General features: G+C 38.2%; 1 long non-coding RNA gene across 3 annotated transcripts; it reads left to right on the top strand.

The window, feature by feature from the left end:
• Nucleotides 1-22: 22 nt before the first annotated feature.
• LOC132851085 (uncharacterized) lies at nucleotides 23-3,498 on the top strand. 3 transcript variants are annotated; one of them, XR_009649012.1, is made up of 4 exons: nucleotides 23-143; nucleotides 1,349-1,945; nucleotides 2,098-2,238; nucleotides 2,510-3,498. It is a non-coding gene; the product is annotated as an uncharacterized LOC132851085 (long non-coding RNA). The 3 variants fall into 3 exon arrangements; XR_009649011.1 differs by having other exon boundaries at nucleotides 64-1,945; XR_009649013.1 differs by having other exon boundaries at nucleotides 64-1,945; nucleotides 2,101-2,238.
• Nucleotides 3,499-21,777: the final 18,279 nt, after the last annotated feature.

Here is a 21,777-nt window from a genome sequence, read left to right on the forward strand (position 1 = left end):
GATCTAGCGCCCTCTGTGCCACCGTCATCGTACATGCAGCAAGGCATTTTTTCAGCCTTTCTGGGGGTTTTCTGAGGCAGTTTCCTATAACATCTTAAATTGACTTTCTAAAAGATGCGACAATCATCTCCTCGGGCATACATGTACGTAAATATATATATATATACACTGCACATTCTTGATAATTACTTGATAATCCACATAGAATATGCAGTGTGGCAAAGCTTATAACGTACAATGGACAGGAATAAACCCACATTCCTTCCTTGTGCTGCAATGCTAAATTTAGCTGTGGCTGAGTTACCATACTGGGAGCTGGGAAAAGGAATGGGATGGGTGCAATCATGTGACAGCAGAACTACAGTCAGCCTTGTTTAGTGTAGAGACTGCAAAATTAATCTTAAAAAAAACTATCAAAAGAACCTCCATCAAAATTATTCTGCCTTCACGGATTTTTCCTTAAAATATTGAGGTTAAATATGTAACTGGGGGACAAGGTCAAAGTAACAAATAGAAAATCACTGTTTTTATGGACTAACTTATGTACAAATAAATAAATAAAATTTATTCCCTAAAGCTCAAAAAACAGTTTTTTGCTCTTTGCACATGCTGTCTAACATTTCAGTCATTTGCTGTTTTGCACAACCCTTTACAATATCTCAGGTAACTGCTGCTATAATACTGTGTTCATTCCAGTATTTCTGCACATGCAATATTTTTGAACATTCAGTATTTACACTGGCCGGCGCTGTTTCTGTTTATTGTCTTTTGTGTATTGTCTTTTGTGTATTGTCTTGTAATTTTTTGTTTGTACTGTCTTTTGTCCTGTACTGTCTTGTCTGTCTTGTATTTCTTGCCCTGCACTGTTTGCACCACTTTGCACAGTTGCACTTTATGTGGCTAGGACTACTTACTAAGTCCTTAGCTCTGTCTTTGTTTTATGTAGCACCATGGTCCTGGAGAAAAGTTGTGTCATTTCACTGTGTACTGCAATGAGTATATATGGTTGAAATGACAATAAAAGCTTCTTAACTTGACTTGACTTGAAAAGAAAGACAAAACCCAACCCCAACATAAATGCACCCCTACTGGTGAATACAGTATTTACAGTACATCAATATAGTTACTATACAAAAATAAAGCCATGCAAACAAAAACCATGGGATAGATCAAGCTCCACTTGGCCAATGGAGCAGCAGCTGAAGCAGAGCCAAAGGCCAGGAATGTAGTTTGGTGTAGATCAACTTGCAACAGGCTTCAAACCATTTGAACTCCTCTTTTAATGACAACTTTTAGGACTGTTTTATGTGGCCTGTGAGACCTGAGAAGAGCCTCTCTTGCATTTCAGGTCCCTTGTTGAGTATGTGCAGGACCTCTGGTCGTTCCAAGAATATTAAAGTCTACTAAAAGTGGAAGAGCGTTTTCGTATGTAGCTACCAAATTTTGGAATAGCCTTCCTGACATTGTTTGGGTCTCAGACACATTTTGCCAGTTTAAATGTAGTTTAAAGACCTATATATTTGGTCAGGCATACACATAATATTTCCCATAATCTTCTGCTCTAGTACATGCACATTATCATCTAGTGCTTGCTGACATTATGAATAGCAGCTATGCTAATTCTTCTACACTTTCTCTCTTTTTCTACGCATCTTGAGGCATTTGGAGTTTAAGATTTTGGACCTTCATTGAGATGAGGGCAACCCTGTGGCGATCCTGAGGCATTTAGAGATGTACCAGCTCCAGATTGACTTTGCTTCATGAAGTTTTCAGACATTCAAAGAGGAGATGCCAACCACATGTGGACTTTGAGGACAACAACCCCTTCATCAATACACAATTGTCAGACTGTATATTATTAATCACACTCTTTATTGTCACCCAAATAAGGATGGGTTCCCTTTTGAGTCTGGTTCTTCTATTGGTTTCTTCCATTTTCATCTAAGTGAGTTTTTCCTTGCCACAGCTGCCTCAGTCACCTCAGGCTTGCTTATTTTGGATAAATACAAACACATTTAAACATCTTGAATTTTCATATTATATTAATCTTTGTATAATATTAAACTTTTTGTTTTATGTTTCTTATGTTCTGTAAAGCAGGGGGGCACGGTGGCTTAGTGGTTAGCACGTTTGCCTCACACCTCCAGGGTCGGGGTTCGATTCCCGCCTCCACCTTGTGTGCCTCGGGGGTTTCCTCCGGGTACTCCGGTTTCCTCCCCCGGCCCAAAGACATGCATGGTAGGTTGATTGTCATCTCTGGAAAAATTGTCCCTAGTGTGTGATTGCGTGAGTGAATGTGTGTGTGCCCTGCGATGGGTTGGCATTCCGTCCAGGGTGTATCCTGCCTTGATACCCAATGACGCCTGAGATAGGCACAGGCTCCCCGTGACCCGAGGTAGTTCGGATAAGCGGTAGAAGATGAATGAATGAATGAATGTTCTGTAAAGCTTCTTTGAGACAATGTCCATTGTTAAAAGCACTATGCAAACAAAATTGAATTGCTATGCAGGAGTGGATCAACCAAGTGGCTCTGATCGTCTGGGAACACAGAAGCTGCACCAACACAGTGTCTACAACTGATCAGCCCAGCCTTGCAGTGGGTGCTGCTCCAGATCCCACAGAGCATACCTTCATCCAGGGAGATAGGGAAAGGAGCTTCACTGGTGACTGACAACACTCCTCTGCAGTGGGTGGACACTAACACCAGGGTAACAAGAATATTCCTTACATTGCTGGGCTTTGCAGGTGACAACATGGGTCTAAGAAAAGAAAGGGCCAAACTCTCCATCAGAGAAGCAAAGAATGCACATGCCCAGAGAATCCACATATTCAATTTTCTGTGTGATTTTATTTAACTCCTAGTTCTTTATTATTTTATGTTCCTCTGCATTTATATGTGGGAAGGTCGTGGAAGAAGGTTGATTCATTTCTCTATGTACTGCACCAGCTACACATGGTTGAAATGACAATAAAACATTCTTGCCCCCCTTTAGTTTGACAAGAAGTACTTTGTTTAACCTATTTGTCAAGCTCTGCACATTCTAGTCACTTATATAGAACAGCTTCACCACTTTTACTGATTCCCCCAGGTCTCTGAAAATGAATTCTGCAGGATATTCCTCCTTTTGGTGGACCAGTTTATCAGCCAACTTTTTCAGAGTACCTCCCACCCCATCTTCCATGACCTGCTTCAAAAATCAGTATTGTGTTGTGGATGCCTTCTTGTAAGACTCCACAGACATTATGTAAATATTCTTTGCTGTTACTGGGTGGTAAGGCCATAATTTAAAAATAAAGATGTTATGAAATGTTCGTATGTGTCCAAACTACTGCAGGATCATGGCTTTCAATTGTATGCCTATGTGATCCACCAAATTTTAGTCTTAACTTCTGTGCTTAGAATTGCAATTTATAATGAAGTATTTGTCTGTGGGACAAGCAATGGATGTCAGCTTTTCACAGTATGTCATATCAGTTGCATTGCCTCCATATATTAAATATCTGCCTCCTGAATTTGTAGATCTTACCAGTGTGTTCACCCAGTTTTGTGTGTTTATTCTTTTACAAGAATTGTTTTCTCTGCTAAAATTGGTTTTCTCTTCATTTGTGCTACTGATATCTCCATTTCCTTTTTAAGAGCTGATTTATTCCTTTCCTTTTGCCAGTACCAATACCATCAGTACTAGGTTAGACTGGAAAAAGACCAGTTTTGTATCTTCCTTTTTGGGTGATCCTGTGCCTTAGATTCCTTTTTTGTTTCAGCAGTCAGATAAGAGACAGCAGCTTATAAAGACTGAACAATGTTTGAAGCACATTATACATCGGATGCTTACTAACTTACTCCTCTTAATTCTGACAAGAAAGAAGTGCTTGTACTAGGAACCAAATGCAGCCAGAAGTAACCTTTCTGATTACAGAGTAACTCTACAGGGTCTTTCTGTTTCATCATGTTCAGCAGTAAACTACTGTGGTTTGATTATTGACACCATTTTTTTTCATTTGAAGCTCATGTAGATAATATCACTAGGGTAGCCTTCTTTCATCTCAGAAATATTGCTATGATAAGAAATACTAATAGATGCTTTTATAGTCCAGGCATAAATAAGCTCCCGAAAGTACAGAATGCAGCAGCAAACTAGAACCAAAAGATATTAACACATAACTCCTACCTTATCCACACTTCATTGGCTCCCAGGTCAAATTTCACATCAACAAAAGTTCAGTGGTGATGAAAGTACAGAGCCTGTTCAACAATATTATTACAGACAAGCATGCTAGGGTGTGAAAGATGCTCCCTCACCCCTAATTACAAGGGGAACATATAAGATAATATAATAAGAGCTTGGTAGATTCTGGCATGCTACTAATTCTATGAACTCAGTTCTCCCATATTTTCCCAGTTTGTTGCAACATTCCCAGGCAGCTATTTGAGCTGTGATCCTCAATACACTGCTCAAAATCACTAATTTACCGAACCCCACCTTCCAAAAGCACTTCATCACAGAACTCAGCACTCACTCTGTAAATAAACACTTGTGTATGGGGTGTTTTCCTCACTCCTATGTTTTTGTGTGCTTTGACTCTTTCTGGTGAATGATACCACAGTAGAGGAAATGTCTTTTCTTCCTACCAACTCATTCTCAGTAAACAAATTAACATAAAGCATACTAGGGTAAGCTTCCTGGCTGTGGGCTCTTCATGTCATCAAATACATTGTATCTCTTCTATTTGGTACAATCCAACAAGCAGGTTGTGAGCTAGAAATATCACTAAAAATGCCTACCAAGACAGCCCCCATGTATGATTTGGAATCTTTGACCATGTGGCAAAAATGTGGGAATGACACACTGCTGTGCTTCTTGCATGCAGCTACCAACAACCAGTGGAAGAAGCACAGCAGTGGGCTGGTGTGTGAGAACTTAGGGAAGTTGACAAGAAGTCTGTGCAGGTGCATTTTGAATCACTTGTAGAGGACAAATTGCTTTCATAGGTAGACCTGTCAGTCATAAGTAGTAGTCCAGCCTTGAAATGACAAAAGACTGAACAAGTATCTGAGAAGCCCAATTTTCCCATGGTCATTCCCACAGTTTTGCCACATGGTCAAAGATTCCAAATCATCTTCCAAGAGGGTGGACCAGCACCCTCTTTCCTCAAAGCTCTTTTCACTCGCACTACATCATGCTCCCTTCAATCTACTACTGTAGCACTGCTTGATTAGTCCCCACCATATCTCAGGTTAAGAGGTAGGTATACTTCAAGTCTCTTTTCTTTTCTGTCGCCAAGGTGGTAAAATGAACTTACCTTAGATGTCCAAACAGCTGAGTCACTGGCTGTCTTCAAATGAAAGGTGATAACCTACACATGTGCTGCTATGCAACAGGACCCAACACTCCAATCATGATTCAAACACAGAAAACTGATCAAAGGAACATAATCAATCATTGGCTACATTACAATGGCTTATCTCCTGATCAGGATAATCTTACCAAGGTCTGGCTAAGTTGTTTATGAGCCCGAGTCTCACCATCTCATCTCCAGCTCCTTTTGACCCTCTAATATTTTGCACAAACAATCTCTGGTAATAACAATTTCTCGTCACAAACAACTTCTAGTCATGCACCCAGAAGGTCAGAATGACACAAACAACTTCTAAAATTTTCTATTACAATACCCTCCTTTTGTCCTTAGGCCAACAAAATTGGTTGTACTGGTAATGGTAGTACTGAACTTCAGGGTCTGAGTGGCGTTTGGTTCTACCAGTTTACCCGCTGGTGGGTCTGAGGAAATGCTGGTGGGTCTGAGGAAACAGCAATCTGTTTTCACCTGGAGCCGAGAGGTCAGTGATGCTGCAGTGAAAGCCAGCTACCTAATTACTAGTGAAATCACATTTGCTGCAATTGTGTGTCCTGTGAAGCGACAAGCTTTTGCTATTGGCAGATTTGGACAGCCAACTGAAATGCAAAGTGAAGTCATTTCTGCCATTTTCTGTTGCAATTGATGAGTGTACTGATATTACGGATGTCGCTCAACTGGCCATATTCATTCGTGGAGTTGACGAGACTTTGACTGTCACAGAGGAGTTTCTTGAGTTGGTGCCTATGACCGACACCACAACAGCTGAGGACATTTTCCACTCCATCATTGGAGAGTTGGGGCGGACTGGTCCCACACCGTAAGCCTGGCTACAGATGGTGCGCTGTCAATGATCGGGAAAAAGGCAGGTGTTGTGACAAAGTTCAGAGAGAAAGTACAAGCCCCAAATGGAGGTCATGATTTTTGGACATTTCATTGCATTTTGCATCAGGAGGCATTATGCTGCGAGTCGTTAAAAATGGATCACGTCATGGAGGTGGTTGTCCGAACTGTTAATTTCATCCGAGCCAGAGGTCTCAATCATAGTCAGTTTGAAAGCCTTCTCAATGACTGTAACATGGTCTGCCATACCACACTGAAGAAAAATGGTTAAGCAGAGATGCTATGCTGAAGCGCTTCTTTGATCTACGTGGGGAAATCGGACATTTCATGGAGATGGGTTTCAGGGTTGCTGAGGGAGTTTGAGAAACGATTTCAGGTCTTTAGCGAACTCGAGACAGAATTTGCAGTTTTTCACTCACCATTCACAGTCAGAGCTTCTGATGTGCCCATTGACATGCAACTTTAAATAACTGATTTGCAGTGTGATGTAAAATTGAAGCATAAATTTGCCTCTCTGGGCTTGGACACATTTTATCAGAATCTCCTGCCAGGCTATCCTAAATTAACAGCACTGGCCGCAAAAATGTTGTGCATGTTTGGGTCTACCTACACTGTAAAAAATGATTAGTTGGCTGAACAACCATTACTTATAAAAATAAATAAACTAAACACAAATAACAAAGAAATTTGAAAATGAAAAAACATGTCACGTCAACTAGTATTAAAATTGCATCAAAACTAAGTAATTATAACATAATATTTTAAGTATATGACTGTGAGCCAGGTGATATGCAAATATCGTTTCCAGAAAAAAATTGGAGCTATTTTGTGACGCACATGTAAAGACGGTGGAAAGAGGTAAGTTTAACTTTCTATAAACTAAGCAAAATATTTGATTTTGAGGTTTTGACATTAATGAACACTTGTTTGTAGTGTTAGGTGAAGATATTTTCTGAAATGCAAAGAGACGTAGACGCTGAAAAGAGGTAAGATTTGTCGTTTTAACGTACACTCGTTTATTTGTGTTAATGCGTTTGTGGTAAAGAAAGAAACTTTTTTAAATTGAATTTCTGAATTGCTACGAATTTAGCTTCAACAATTAGAAACGTGTTACTTGAATACTTATGAAAGTCCAGTTTGTACAAGTAAGTTATTGTATGAAAGGAGGAACGACTGTGCACGCGATTGTTGGCCTAAAAGCAGTGTGCCTCCATCGAATTAATGTTCTAGTGGTTAATTTGTTTATTTCAAAGGTATATGACATATATATTGGCACGTTTGCATTAAGATAAGGGCGAATTCGGACGAAGCTGTTCCCGCCCTGGTCCGTGCAAAGCTGTTCTTGGTTCAATTCCCACCATGAAAATGAACCAAATGAAAAGTTGGCTTCAATCTTTAATTTTTTCATTTTTTAGAATAATTCACAAACAGATAATTGCCAATCAGGTTAATTTTCGATTCTGCAAGTTTGTTGCGTCTGATACACTTTCCCCTGTTGCATTTGTTGCGTCTGAATCTTGATTTTTGAACAAAATGAAATTAAAAATGACATTATTCTGATTTTCCATTTATATTTAGTGCTCACAGGTGGATCATACCACCAGTACTATTTTCTCATAATAACGAAACATTTTCTCGTAATAATGACTTTGTTTCTCGTAACATATTTTCTTATAATAATGAGAAACTTCTAGTTCAAGTTCAAGTTCAACTTTATTTGTATAGCACATTTACAAACAGCCACATGGCTGACAAAAGTGCTTCACAGTGCGTTTGACATACACACACATACACTTAAGAATACACACATGCACAAAGTAGTTCAAGAAACTAAAATAAGAATTCTTAAAAAATATATGTATATATGTAAATAAAATATAAAAAAAAAAATATAAATCAATATATAATAAATAAAATAACCAGTGTAAAAGAAGGTTAAATAAATATAAACCATAGACCAGATATAAACAGACATAAACCCCTGGGCAAATCATGAAAAGGCTAGAGAAAATAGGTGGGACTTTAGCTTGGACTTAAAACTAGATATGGTGGGTGCCGTCCTAATCTCTAGTGGCAGGGAGTTCCATAGTCTAAGACCGGCCACAGAAAAAGCATGCTCTCCTCTACGCTTGAGCCGTACACGATGAACCACCAACATGGCCTGGTCAGATGAGCGAAGACTTCTGATAGGAGAGTAGGGATGAAAAAGTTCAGATAAATAGAGAGGAGCGGTATTATGGAGAGACTTATAGACAAAGAGTAAAATCTTAAAATCTATTCTCTGCGAAATCGGCAGCCAGTGTAGAGATTTAAGAATGGGAGTGATGTGTTCATGTTTGCGACAGCTAGAGAGAGTGAATCAGTAGTAAATCAATGAATGAATCAGGAGCAGAAGGGCGTGACCCGCTAGCGACATCTGCTGGTCAGATCTCAGCATGGCACATTATGCAAAAGCGTAATCTATTAATATCTTTAAATAACAGTATTGATAAATTACCAGTATATGAGACGGTATATTTTTCATTCATTTGTAACATGCAGTTGTATTTTTGTGTAATAAGCAGCAACAGAATTGTGACAATAGAATAAGGACAGCGGAATAAGACAGCAAACACCTACACATTCAAGTCTGTTAAAGAATGCTTTATCTAGCTGTCTATGGGGTCTATTTATTTAGCTGTCTATAAACATCTGCTAAACTTTGGTTCGAGGTTTAGTTATATTCAAAAAATACATTGGCTACAGGTCAGTCAAATTAATGCATTTTATTTAAAAGACTTATTTATAACATTTAAGGCATTTATAAATAGAATAATGTGTAACTTTTTCTTTTTCGATCAATCTTTTAAATTATTATTTTGTTTTGTTATTTAATGTTTTGTTTTCAAATCGTGGGAGAAATGTGACTATTAACACTTATATTAAAATTAGTACAGACTATGATTTAAAATGTATAATCAAGTGTTTATGTATCCTACATTAACATATGTCTGTCCTTTAATATGAGTAGTTTTCAATATAAGTCCTGGGGATCCACCACTTTGCACATTTCAGGTGTCTCCCTTATCTATCACACCAGATCATCAGTCAATTTGTGTCAGTAAAGTTAGACATACAAAATGCGCAGAGCAGTGGAATTCCAGGATGAGGATTTAAAGTCACCACTTTAAAGTGTTTGATTTAACAGTTTGTGTTGTTTGTTATATTTCATTGTAATAATGTGAGGCAATATTGAAAGTGGGAAAAGGTCCCAGATTTGACTTTCAAAAGTAATGTAAAAAATTAAATGCTAGCATTATCAGTTATTTTATGCTGTTTAATACTGTTGTTTTTCTCTCCATCCTTCTATCCATGCAGCTGTGCAAAAAGTTATGATGCAAGAACTTGGATCCAAGTTCCAAGTGTGTGTGTATATATATACACACACACTCACCGGCTACTTTATTACGTACACCTGTCCAACTGCTCGTTAACGCAAATTTCTAATCAGCCAATCACATGGCAGCAACTCAATGCATTTAGGCATATAGACATGGTCAAGACGATCTGCTGCAGTTCAAACCGAGCGTCAGAATGGGGAAGAAAGGTGATTTAAGTGACTTTGAACATGGCATGGTTGTTGGTGCCAGACGGGCTGGTCTGAGTATTTCAGAAACTGCTAATCTACTGGGATTTTCACACACAACCATCTCTAGGCTTTACAGAGAATGGTCCGAAAAAGAGAAAATATCCAGTGAGCAGCAGTTCTGTGGGCGCAAATGCCTTGTTGATGCCAGAGGCCAGAGGAGAATGGCCAGACTGTCTTGAGCTGATAGAAAGGCAACAGTAACTCAAATAACCACTCGTTACAACCGAGGTATGCAGAAGAACATCTCTGAACTGAGATGCCTTCCTGAGTATTGTTGCTGACCATGTCCATCCCTTTATGACCACAGTGTACCAATCTTCTGATTGCTATTTCCAGCAGCATGTCATAAAGCGCGAATCATCTCAGACTGGTTTCTTGAACAGGACAATGAGTTCACTGTACTCAAATAGCCTCCACAGTCACCAGATCTCAGTCCAATAGAGCACCTTTGGGATGTGGTGGAACGGGAGATTCGAATCATAGATGTACAGCCGACAAATCTGCAGAAACTGCGTGATGCTATCATGTCAATATGGACCAAAATCTCTGAGGAATGTTTCCAGTACCTTGTTGAATCTATGCCATGAAGGATTAAAATAAAATATTAAATAATTCACACTAAAATAATTGTTGACAAATTGGCTTTGCGTCATTTTAGGCCATTTTAGTATATACAATCTTTTACTGAAAAGGTCTATGCTAGTAAAATGCTGCGATGTCTTGCCTATTCATACCGAATATAAAACTGTTTTTTTCTCCTTCTAGTTCAGAATGAAATGGAATTGCAAGTTTTGTAGTACAGTCGTTTCTACAAAAGCAAACTTACTTAAACATTACAGATTACAGCATGACTGTCTTGGACGGCATAGATCAATGCCATGTATTTTTCCCGATTGTCCCTGTTCATTTAAAACATTGAACTCAGTTCATTCACACTTGAAAAGGCACCATGCCCCTTGTCATGTACAGACACCTGCAGATAACATTTCCTTTGTGTGTCAACATTGTGCCTCTATTACATTTTCAACAGAGGCAGAATTCTTTACACATCTTAGACATCATTTAAAGAAACAGGAGACTGTTGATTGTGTTTTTAACCAGTGTAGTTTCAGGACAAATGTGTATGACACATTTGCTGCTCACAAAAGCAGAAAGCATATGCCTCATTGCGTCACTGACTTTAAACCACACTTACTTAATTCAAGTTTAGATTCTGCCTGTGGCCATCCTAGTAGCATAACTCATAGGGAAGAAACTGTAGAAGAAGAAAGCAGTTTGCCACTGAGGACAGAAAGTGAACCTTTGGCAGATGTTTTTGAAAAAAAAATTGGTTATGTGCTGCTTAAGTTGGAAAGCCTGTTTCATGTATCAGGCAAGTGCATTGACCAGTTGGTGGAAGACTTACTCTTCATTTCAACAGATGGGTCAGCTGAAACATTTTGATGTGTAATTGATCAAACACTGAAGAAACATGGTTTTGTTCTTGAAACATCAGTAATCACAGATTTGGTAAAGGAACTTCTTGAGTCAAGTCCATTATGTAAATCACTTGGATTGGATGGTCCTTTTAGTTCCTTGTATAAGAGAAAAGAGTATTATAAAGAGAACTTCCAAATTGTGGAACCTGTAGAATATGTTATTGATGCAAAGGAAAAACAGAGTTTTCAGTATGTTCCCATTCTCAAAGTGCTGTCTCATTTAATGAATGACAAGGATGTTTGTCAAAAGGCACTTGAAAGATCTCGGATCTCTGAACCGGATGTCCGAATATATAAATCTTTTCAGGATGGGCTACATTTTCAGCAAAACACTTTTCTATCTGAAGGAGACGTTAAAACTTCCCTGATTCTTTACATTGACGAATTTGAGATGTGCAATCCACTTCGAATGTCCTGGAAAAAACATAAAATCACTGCAGTATATTGGGTGCTAGGGAATCTACCATCAGTACTCCGTTATGAGTTGTCGTCCATTTATAAGTGATAATGATAAGTGACGTGACATACGGCTAAGTATGGTGAACCTGTTTGAATGGCCTGTTTGATAATCTGCAGAGGTCAACGATCATGCGCAGATTGGGAGGAAAGCCGTTTGCATAAATTGCTTCTGATAACGTTACTTGTCCGAGATGGTGGGTGTTTTTTTTAAATTACATCCATACTGTTACAACTTAAGATAACCTTTCCACAGTCACGAGTGTTTCGTGACATTCATACTTAAAATAAAATATCTGTCCTGATCTCAGGTGTTTCGTGTCAAATTACATTAACAGTGTTATAACTTCAGATACCTGTCCTGATCTCAGGTGTTTCGTGTCAAATTACATTAATACAGTTATAACTTCAGATACCTGTCCTGATCTCAGGTGTTTTATGTCAAATTACATTAACAGTGTTATAACTTCAGATACCTGTCCTGATCTCATCAGGTGTTTCATGTCAAATTACATTAACACAGTTATAACTTCAGATACCTGTCCTGATCTCAGGTGTTTCATGTCAAATTACATTAACAGTGTTATAACTTCAGATACCTGTCCTGATCTCAGGTGTTTTGTGTCAAATTACATTAACACAGTTATAACTTCAGATACCTGTCCTGATCTCAGGTGTTTCATGTCAAATTACATTAACACAGTTATAACTTCAGATACCTGTCCTGATCTCAGGTGTTTCATGTCAAATTACATTAACACAGTTATAACTTCAGATACCTGTCCTGATCGTTCCATGTTGGCAATATACTATTCAGTTATGGTATTCCCATTTCACTTCAATAAGCTTACTGACTTCACATCAATTCTATCATGAGTTCTATCACACAAGACAAATCTGCAGTTTAACCTCAGATTTTATTTGTCTTCGTACTTTTCCACCGCCCACTGCTTGTAAAGAAAGCCCTTGCAATTATTCATAGTTTCATACTAAATTTAATTTACACAAAAAGAACATAAGATGTTTCATTATGTTTGAAGGACCCGTTGCTTCAGGGCTTACAGGATCCTCTGATGTACTACGTATCTCCCAAACCATAACTTTTCTGAAGAGTGGAATGTCACACTACAGAGAAAGAGACAGATGAATCAGGAGTGTTACGTCCCGTATTGTTTTCTCTCTCTTTTTCCTTCTTTTTCCACTGTTCCACCTTGCAGGTCCTGTGATTGGACGATTTGTCTGCCAGTCATGGTTTCAGAAACCATTCCAATCCGGTGTTGTTGGCCAGGTATAAAGACCCGGATGTGACACAAGCGCGGGAGAGGGGAAGTTGACTTTACCTGGTTGTTTGTTCACCTGTGTTTGTTTGCTTTTGCTTATTTGCCTTTGCTTTTTTCTAATTTCGGTGTAGTTGTTGTGTGTTAAGTTTTTCACTGTGATCTCTACGATGCTGCTGTTGATGTCTAGGCTATGACTCGACTTTCAGATTAACGGTGTTTATTCTGATCCTTCCCTGATAGTGATTGGGACCAGGTTAGTACGTCATGTGACACATTTCATCACGTAGAGAAAAACTGTTTAGACACACTAGGTTACGAGCGGATGCCAATCCTTGTATTTATTCGTTAGGCAGCGTAGTTAGCGGCGTTCTACGCTGAAGATGTTTCTTTTGTTTCCTTTTGTTAGCTTAGTATTTGCATCTGGGTTGTAGTTAATGTGTCTATTTTATTGGGTTCTTTTCTTTAGCACCGCTCTTGTCCCTCACTTTGTTATCGTTATCTTTGTGTTTGTATATAATTTGTAAATAGTCTTTTTGGATGTATTTTTGGTTCATTGATTGTTATTATTGGCTGTTTTGTTTTCAAATTATTTTTACTAAAGCAAACCAAACTCAGCTTCTGCCTCTGCCTGTTTTCCTGAACACATGCCACACTTCACCAATAGAAAGGTTATCTTCCGACCGCATCTTAACAATTAAATTTTCACGTGTTACGTCCCCATATCCAGACCCATAGCGAGACGTAACAAGGAGCATAATAAAATGTTTAAGGATGAAATGTGTGAACAGGAGCACTGTTGTGCCTGTCTGAATGTGAAAGGCTTTCCTTGAGAAAGGAAGTCTGCATATTTACAGACAAAAACACCACAGTCATTGGCATTCAACTGTTTAGGTATTGCCTAGTCACAATAGCAGAACATTTAGTCTTAAAATGACACTTAATTCAGAGAAGACCCATACAATTCATTATATGGTGACATACAAAAGTTCTCATTTGGCCAATGGTCCAGCTGGAAGCCTCCAAGATGCATCCTTTCTTGACCCTGTGCTCCTTTGTGAGGTACTTTCTGTTAAATAAAACAGAAGATACATATCCAGATATTCAAAGATGAATGATCAAGCCACAGAATAACAGTTCAATTCAATTCAAGTTTATTTGTATAGCATTTTTTACAATTGACATTGTCTCAAAGCAGCTTAACAGAACATAGACATAGAACAAAGGTTAATATAACAGCAAAAATAAGGAGACACTCACAACAACATGACAGATATCATCATGTCTCTGAGTCATTGAGTCATAGCACTGTATGGTCTGGGAATTAAAATCAATTACCTGGTGGTTAGAAGTAGTGTTAATTTCGTCACCTATTTTTAATTTAGATTTAGTCTTAGTCTTGTGCCAAATGTCCTTGTTAGTTTTAGTCATATTTAGTCATTCACATATCTTTTTTTGTTAGTCTTAGTTTTAGTCGACTAAAAGTCTCGTCATTTTAGTCTAGTTTTAGTCAAAAGAAAACTCAAGGTATCTTAGTCAAGTTTTAGTCGACTAAAAGTCTTTTAATTTTAGTCTAGTTTTAGTCAAAAAATTGTAGCTTGACCACATCTGGAATCTATTGTAAGAATAAATACAACAAGGCCTCATTAAATGCAATAATATCAGGAACACAAGTGTTATAATGGAAATAAATAACTTAATGAAAATCCTAAGATCAAAACTGTAGGTGTGTGTGTATATATATATATATATATATATATATATATATATATATATATATATATATATATATATATATATAAATTACCGACTTAGTGCAAGTTATACATGGTATTGCACACACCATTATTGATGATATTTGGAGAAATATTACATGTAATTGTTAAACTTGATTCCCTTACATATACATTTGTTTTTAAGCCTGATTATGATGTGATTGTGACAGGGAAGAGGTTTCAGGTTGGGGGTGCTGAGTTGTTTCTGTCACCACTTTTGAATAAGAAACAATATCAAGGCTATAAAACTTGTCAAAACTCCGCGAATCACAAAAGTATCAGTGAGAAGTTGAGGACACTCGTTTAAACAGTGCATACACTCGAACTTGATTGCACATCACATTTTTTGCTTTATTAATACTGCTTTTAATCATAATGCAAAGACCGGTCATCGGGACATAAGCTGTCATGTACAATAAAAGAGCCTGTGCAGCGACAGGAAATATAATTTAACACAAAAAGCCTGACTAGACGGTGGACTTGCGCTCAGAGTTTTTTTTAATTTTAATTATTTATTTTTTTGAGCGGCGTGTGGACGAATTCTTTCTACACACACTATTTTATTTCTTGATAACAGACTGCTGCGAACTATAACACACCGTTGCCGTGAAAAACGGAGCGTTGCTATGGACACACAGGATTCTAACCGTAGAGACGGAGCGCACTATTTTCTTTAGAGGAAACAATACAATTGTTTTTAAAGCAATAAACTCCTTTTTAAATCATCATTTTGAGTCAAATTATCGATTTATTTGGTAGGTAGCAATATAATAAGCGGGATCTGCTTCACGGACCTGTAACTTGAGCAACAGCGCGAAGCCGCGAACTCGTTGTGAATATTTTAAAGGCGTAACAGCTGATGAAAAAGCAGAGACAATTGTAGAGGAAAATGAAGAGAGATTTTATCTTAGTTTTTATTTTGTACAAAACATTTTCGTCTCGTCTTTTCGTCAACAATAATGCATGTTAATTTAGTCTTAGTCAGCGTTTTTGGACAGTAGTGCAGTCTTGTCATCGTCTCGTCTTAGTCATGAAAAAAAGGTTGTTGACGAACATATTTCGTCTCGTCTGACGAAATTAACACTAGTTAGAAGCAATATAGGCAAGTTAAAGAAACTGAAAATCAAAAATATTAAAACAATGCATCCCAACTTATATATGACTTCCAGCCAAAGCCCAGTGCATGGAACAAAGGAACAAAAACAAGATCAAAGACGAAGAGGTCCTGAGTTTTTGTCCAGTTCTTCACGGCTGCATGGCCTTCACCACTCTGAAAGCTTTGGGTAGAAAAAAGTGCTGTAAGAGAAGACTTTAAGGCTCCCAGCTGATCACTGTTTCTCTTCATTAGCAAGGACAAATAGAGGTTGATAACCTTGAAAAGAGAAGAGGGGGAAAAATACTCATTAAGAATGCATGACATTGGTGACATCCAGCATTAGTGCTTTATGATCAACAATTGTCTGATTACTTGATACTATTGGCATCGAATTGGTTGTTACATTTGTGTCAATACCTAGCGATAATGTGCAGGGCAGAATCAATTTATTCATTTTGATACCAATTTTGATAAAATATTGAGGACAAACCTTTATTCCCCCATTTTCTTTACAAAAATGTAGTGATGCATTATTCCCAATAAACCAAGGCATATCAAGTAAATAGTCAATATATTTTTCTAATTTTTACCTTGTCATTAAGCCAGCAACCCTCCTTCAGTGTGGCCAAGTCACCCTGTGTAATACACAGTTTGAAGGCTTTGCTGATCACCAGGTTTGGGTCTTATAGTGCCAGAATATCCTTCACCTCTGATGCCATGTCCTACACATAAACAGAACAGTAAAACTTAATAAACAAGCTAAAATAATCTTGATCTGTGGACAAACTTTATTTACAAAACACATTGTTAACATTTCACCATCATACATACATACAGTATGTGTATGCATGTGTGTGTATGCATATATATATATATATATATATATATATATATATATATATATATATATATATATATATATACACACAGTATAGATATAAAATATATAAATAATTTAATTTTAAATTAAGTGCTCACTATGGGACAAATAAGAACATCTGTCACCATCTGTCACCGGGTCTCATTCACTAAGCAATGCACAAATTTGTGCATGAAATCTGTGTATAAACATTTTCATGAGCAAATCATGTTTCATCAATAACTTTGATTCTTAAATGTATTCTAAAGTTACTGGAAAATGTAGGAGCTAATAAAAAAAATTTAATACTCTTGATGGCCTTATAAACATGTTAAGATGAAAATTACACAATTATTAGTGAATGAGACCCACTGTTCTCACTGTTTTAAAGCTACATTAAGTTGTGCAGCTATTTGTATTCAAAAGTTTAGTATATATTAAGTAACATTTAAAAAAAGAGAAATTGCTTTTTATTTCAAACTTTTTTGTATATCGATCACTTTAAAAAATGTATTCCTGTCTACATATTTGTTAGGACTCAGCCCGGACTTTGGCCACGTGCATTTGTTATGTTCTTCGTCACGTGTCTGCCCCGCCCCTTGTCTCTTCCTGCCCGCTTCCACACACCTGTTTCCCATTGTAATTACCTTGTCTATCTACTGTGGTTTTGTTCTGTCTCTAGTCCATGTCATGTTTCGTGTTTTCTGTTATTAAACCCTGTTTGTTTTTGCTATCCTGTGTTTGGGTCTGCTCTGTCCCGTGTTCATTACAGAAGATGCCGACCACCTTAGGACCCAGCGGGATAGCGCCAGCTTGGACCGGAGTTTTGTGGGAGTATTTAATTTTTTTTTTTCCTTATTTGATTTTCCCCACCTGGACTTGGCGCGTTTGGTGACTTCGGTCCGCATTTTTTCGGTGAGGGACGTCGCCCCGCTTCCGGTTTCTCCGCGGGGGGCGCTGCCTCACTTCCTGGTTGCGGGCCATGTCACCAGCCCGAGTTTTGTTTTGTTTTTTTTTCCACCCTGCTCGGCTGTGGAGGTCGCTCGTTCCCCCCTGCTCGGCTGTGGACGTCACTCGTTCCCCCTGCTCGGCTGTGGATTTCTCTGTTCTGGGGAGGATTTTTTTTCCTCTCCCGCCCTCCCTTTTCTGGTTTCTGAGAGGTGGGTCTGGCCGTGGTGCATCAGGGGTTGCGCTTGGCCCTTCAGCTCGGCTGTGGACGTCGCTCGGCCCTTCAGCTCGGCTGTAGACATCGCTCGGCCCTTCAGCTCGGCTGTGGACGTCGCTCGGCCTTCTCTGGCTGCGCCGCCGTGTGCCTTGCTCCCCCCACCTGCCTCGCCGTGTGCCTTGCTCCCCCACCTGCCTCGCCGTGTGCCTTGCTCCCCCCACCTGCCTCGCCGTGTGCCTTGCTCCCCCCACCTGCCTCGCCGTGTGCCTTGCTCCCCCCACCTGCCTCGCCGTGGTCCTTGCTCTCCCCATCTGCCTTGCCGTGTGCCTCGCCCCCCTCTCGGACCTTGTCAGGATTAGGCGCTTCGGGAGCTGCGCCTCGGGGGGTACTGTTAGGACTCAGCCCGGACTTTGGCCACGTGCATTTGTTATGTTCTTCATCACGTGTCTGCCCCGCCCCTTGTCTCTTCCTGCCCGCTACCACACACCTGTTTCCCATTTAATTACTTTGTCTATTTAACTGTGCCACGTTGCCTTGTGCAGCACGGCATCTACTGTGGTTTTGTCCTGTCTCTAGTCCGTGTCATGTTTCGTGTTTTCTGTTATTAAACCCTGTTTGTTTTTGCTATCCTGCGTTTGGGTCCACTCTGTCCCGTGTTCATTACAATATTATGTAAACTGTATATAAAGCCATGCTAATGTAATACTTACCTTTCTACATATCGGACATAAACTTTTGCTGGGCAATCCACATGGAACCTTTTTCTTCTTGTGTATTCATGTTCAGTATGCTGCAGAACAAAAGAAAATAAAACTTAAATTAAATTTATGGGCCAGGCACTAACAAATATAAACAAATTTATAAATTTTTGGGCCAGGCACTAACATTTATTTGTGAGTGAACAAACAATTCCATAAAGCATACAGTGCCCTCCATAAGTATTGGAGCAGTAAAGACAAAATTGCTCTGTTAGCTGTGGTGTCAAGACATTTATAAATATGATTAAAATATTAATATGAGGAAGAAGTACAGAATGTCACATTTTATTATTGACTGTTTCAACACAAAATGCTTTACCAACTTTTAAAGTGTCAACCCCCTGTCTAATGTATTGTATTGTAATGTAAGTATTGGAACAGTTTAACAAAGTGAATGTAAAAGCTAATATTTTATTGTGAATCCCTTACAATCAATTACAGGATTGAGTCTGCGACCCATAGACATCACCAGACTCTTTTTTTCACACTTTGAAATGCTTTGCCAGGCCTTTAATACAGCTATTTTCAACTGTGCTTGTCTAGGAGTTTCTGCGTTAAGTCTCCTCTTCAGCTGGTGAAATGCTTGTTCAGTAGGATTTAAATCTCGAGATTGACTTGGAATGTCCTGAAAAAGATAGAAACCATTGGCAAGCTTCAGCAACCAACAATGACCAGGTCAACTGAGAAGATCAACAGCACTTGATGACAGACAAATGAAAAGAAATTCTAAAATAACTGTCAGTAAAATCACATAAAACAAGCAACTGTTAAATTGGCTGTATTAAAAATTTAACTGTTAAATTGGCTGTATTCACCCTGGAAAAATGTGAAATGGGTCACAGACTCGTTCCTGTGATTGCTTGCAAGGGATTTACAATTAAATATTAGCTTTTACATTTACTTAAGCCATCCCAATACTTATGCTCACATTAGGCAGAGGGATGAAATTCTGATGTAAAGTGCTGAAAGTGCTGTTCTACTTAGTTGGTAAAGCATTTTGTGTTGAAACAGTCAATAATAAAATGTGACATTCTGTACTTCTGCCTCATATTAATATGTCATATGTCATAATAATATGTCTTGACACCACAGGTAACAGAACAATTGTATCTTTACTGTTCCAATACTTATGAAGGGCACTGTATATAAATTTGATGAATGACTGCAGAAATCCTGTTTCCCTGCATTAAAAAAAATAGACTGAATGTTTTATGCTCAAATGGTACAAATTAGTTATGTAGACAGATATAAACTGTGTAAATATATTAATTTTTTACATTTTAAAGGCACATTATATATCTTTTTTTTACATTTATATAATGGTTTGGAAGAGGTGTTCATGGTGTACTCAACCATGTTTTTGTCTTTTTTTTGTCCTGAATCAGTATGGTACACCTGTAATCTTTTCAGTGTTTAAATATACATATTATACTATTTAAGACCAAGTGAGACACCAATTAATGTGGAGTAGCTCTAGCTGCAATGTTTTTCCGCTAGATGCATAAAATTTTATTTATTACCCACTAGAGTGGCAAAAATTACATAGTGTACCTTCAAACATTTTTGGCACTAAAGGGTTACAGTAGTTCACCCAAAAATGAAATTTCTGTCATTTACTCACCCTCCACATGGAATTCATGACCAGTGTCAAAATGTGTAGCAATACATACCAAATCATCTGTTGTGGTTGTCTTCTTGTAGTTCTTTCCATGCTGACAAGCATATATCACCCTACTTTTCACAGAGAGTGCGACATGTTCTGAATAGTCTTCTACTTTCCATAGACATTGTGGTGTCACTTTCTGTTTTTTGTGACTGTCATCAGACCTGTTATGAGGAAAAATACAATTAAAATTAAAAATGAAAGAAAAGCAGAACATTATGGGACAGGCACTGCATGAATAAATAAATGTATTGCTCACTGTTAGTTAATGCTTTGACTCTTACTGTTATGAAGTGAGACCTTATTGTAAAGTGTTACCCTCTGCTACCTATTATCTTCTTACACTGCATATTAATGTAATTTGACATGAAACACCTGAGCTCAGGACAGGTATCTGAAGTTATAACTGTGTTAATGTAATTTGACACGAAACACTTGAGATCCGGACAGGTATCTGAAGTTATAACTGTGTTAATGTAATTTGACACGAAACACCTGAGATCAGGACAGGTATCTGAAGTTATAACACTGTTAATGTAATTTGACACGAAACACCTGAGATACATATTTTGAAATTTGTTGGGATCCAGTCTGATAGAAACAAAGTATATTAATAAAGTATTAAAGTATAAAGAGGTTTAATACTTTGGTCTCCATGATCTTTTTATTTATATTCATTCAGTATAACTTAACTGTGGAAAGATGCATAGACTATACAAAATTGTTTTTGGTTATTTATTTGTTTTCAAAAATAGCTTAACTGTAAGATAATAAAGCATAATAGTTATAAAATATAAAATCTACCTCCATGACTGTTTTGTCCTTCCATCGTAGCTTTGCTTTTATTTCTCTTTCATTATCCATCTGAGTTGATCCTGGGATTGGAAATGCCCATGCATGATTTGTGACCTCTCATTTATTTTTTTAAATTTTTTTGAAAGAGGGCATTTTCCAAGACCTCCGGAAACACGCCCACTTTGCATCGTGGAACGAAACCCCTGGAATTTAGTGCCTGCCTTAAATGGACAGACAAAACCAACTGCCCAAAGTCATTGCCTATGTCTTTTGGAACTCGAAAGAGTATCAGCGGAAATGCCCATGAAAACTGGGCCTTGATCAGGTTTCTTTCATTTCTCATAGGTCCCAAAATTCCAGTGGATGTACATGCATGGTTAATTCTAATTCTAGAGTCCACTGGCTACCTTGACATCAAAATATCTGAGCACAGACACAGATTTATGAGTCTATTTCCACAGCAGAAGTTGCTTCCTAAACATCATTTCTTGGAGCACTATCCGGAGCTGATACAGGCTTTTGGTCCTCTGGTGGCTATGTGGACCATGCGCTTTGAGGCCAAGCACAGTTTTTTCAAACGTGTTGTGCAACACACCCATTCTTTCAGAAACATCTTGCTTTCGCTTGCAGTG

This window comes from Tachysurus vachellii, chromosome 9 (genome assembly GCF_030014155.1).
Source record: "Tachysurus vachellii isolate PV-2020 chromosome 9, HZAU_Pvac_v1, whole genome shotgun sequence".
In the NCBI taxonomy this organism is placed as follows: domain Eukaryota; kingdom Metazoa; phylum Chordata; class Actinopteri; order Siluriformes; family Bagridae; genus Tachysurus; species Tachysurus vachellii.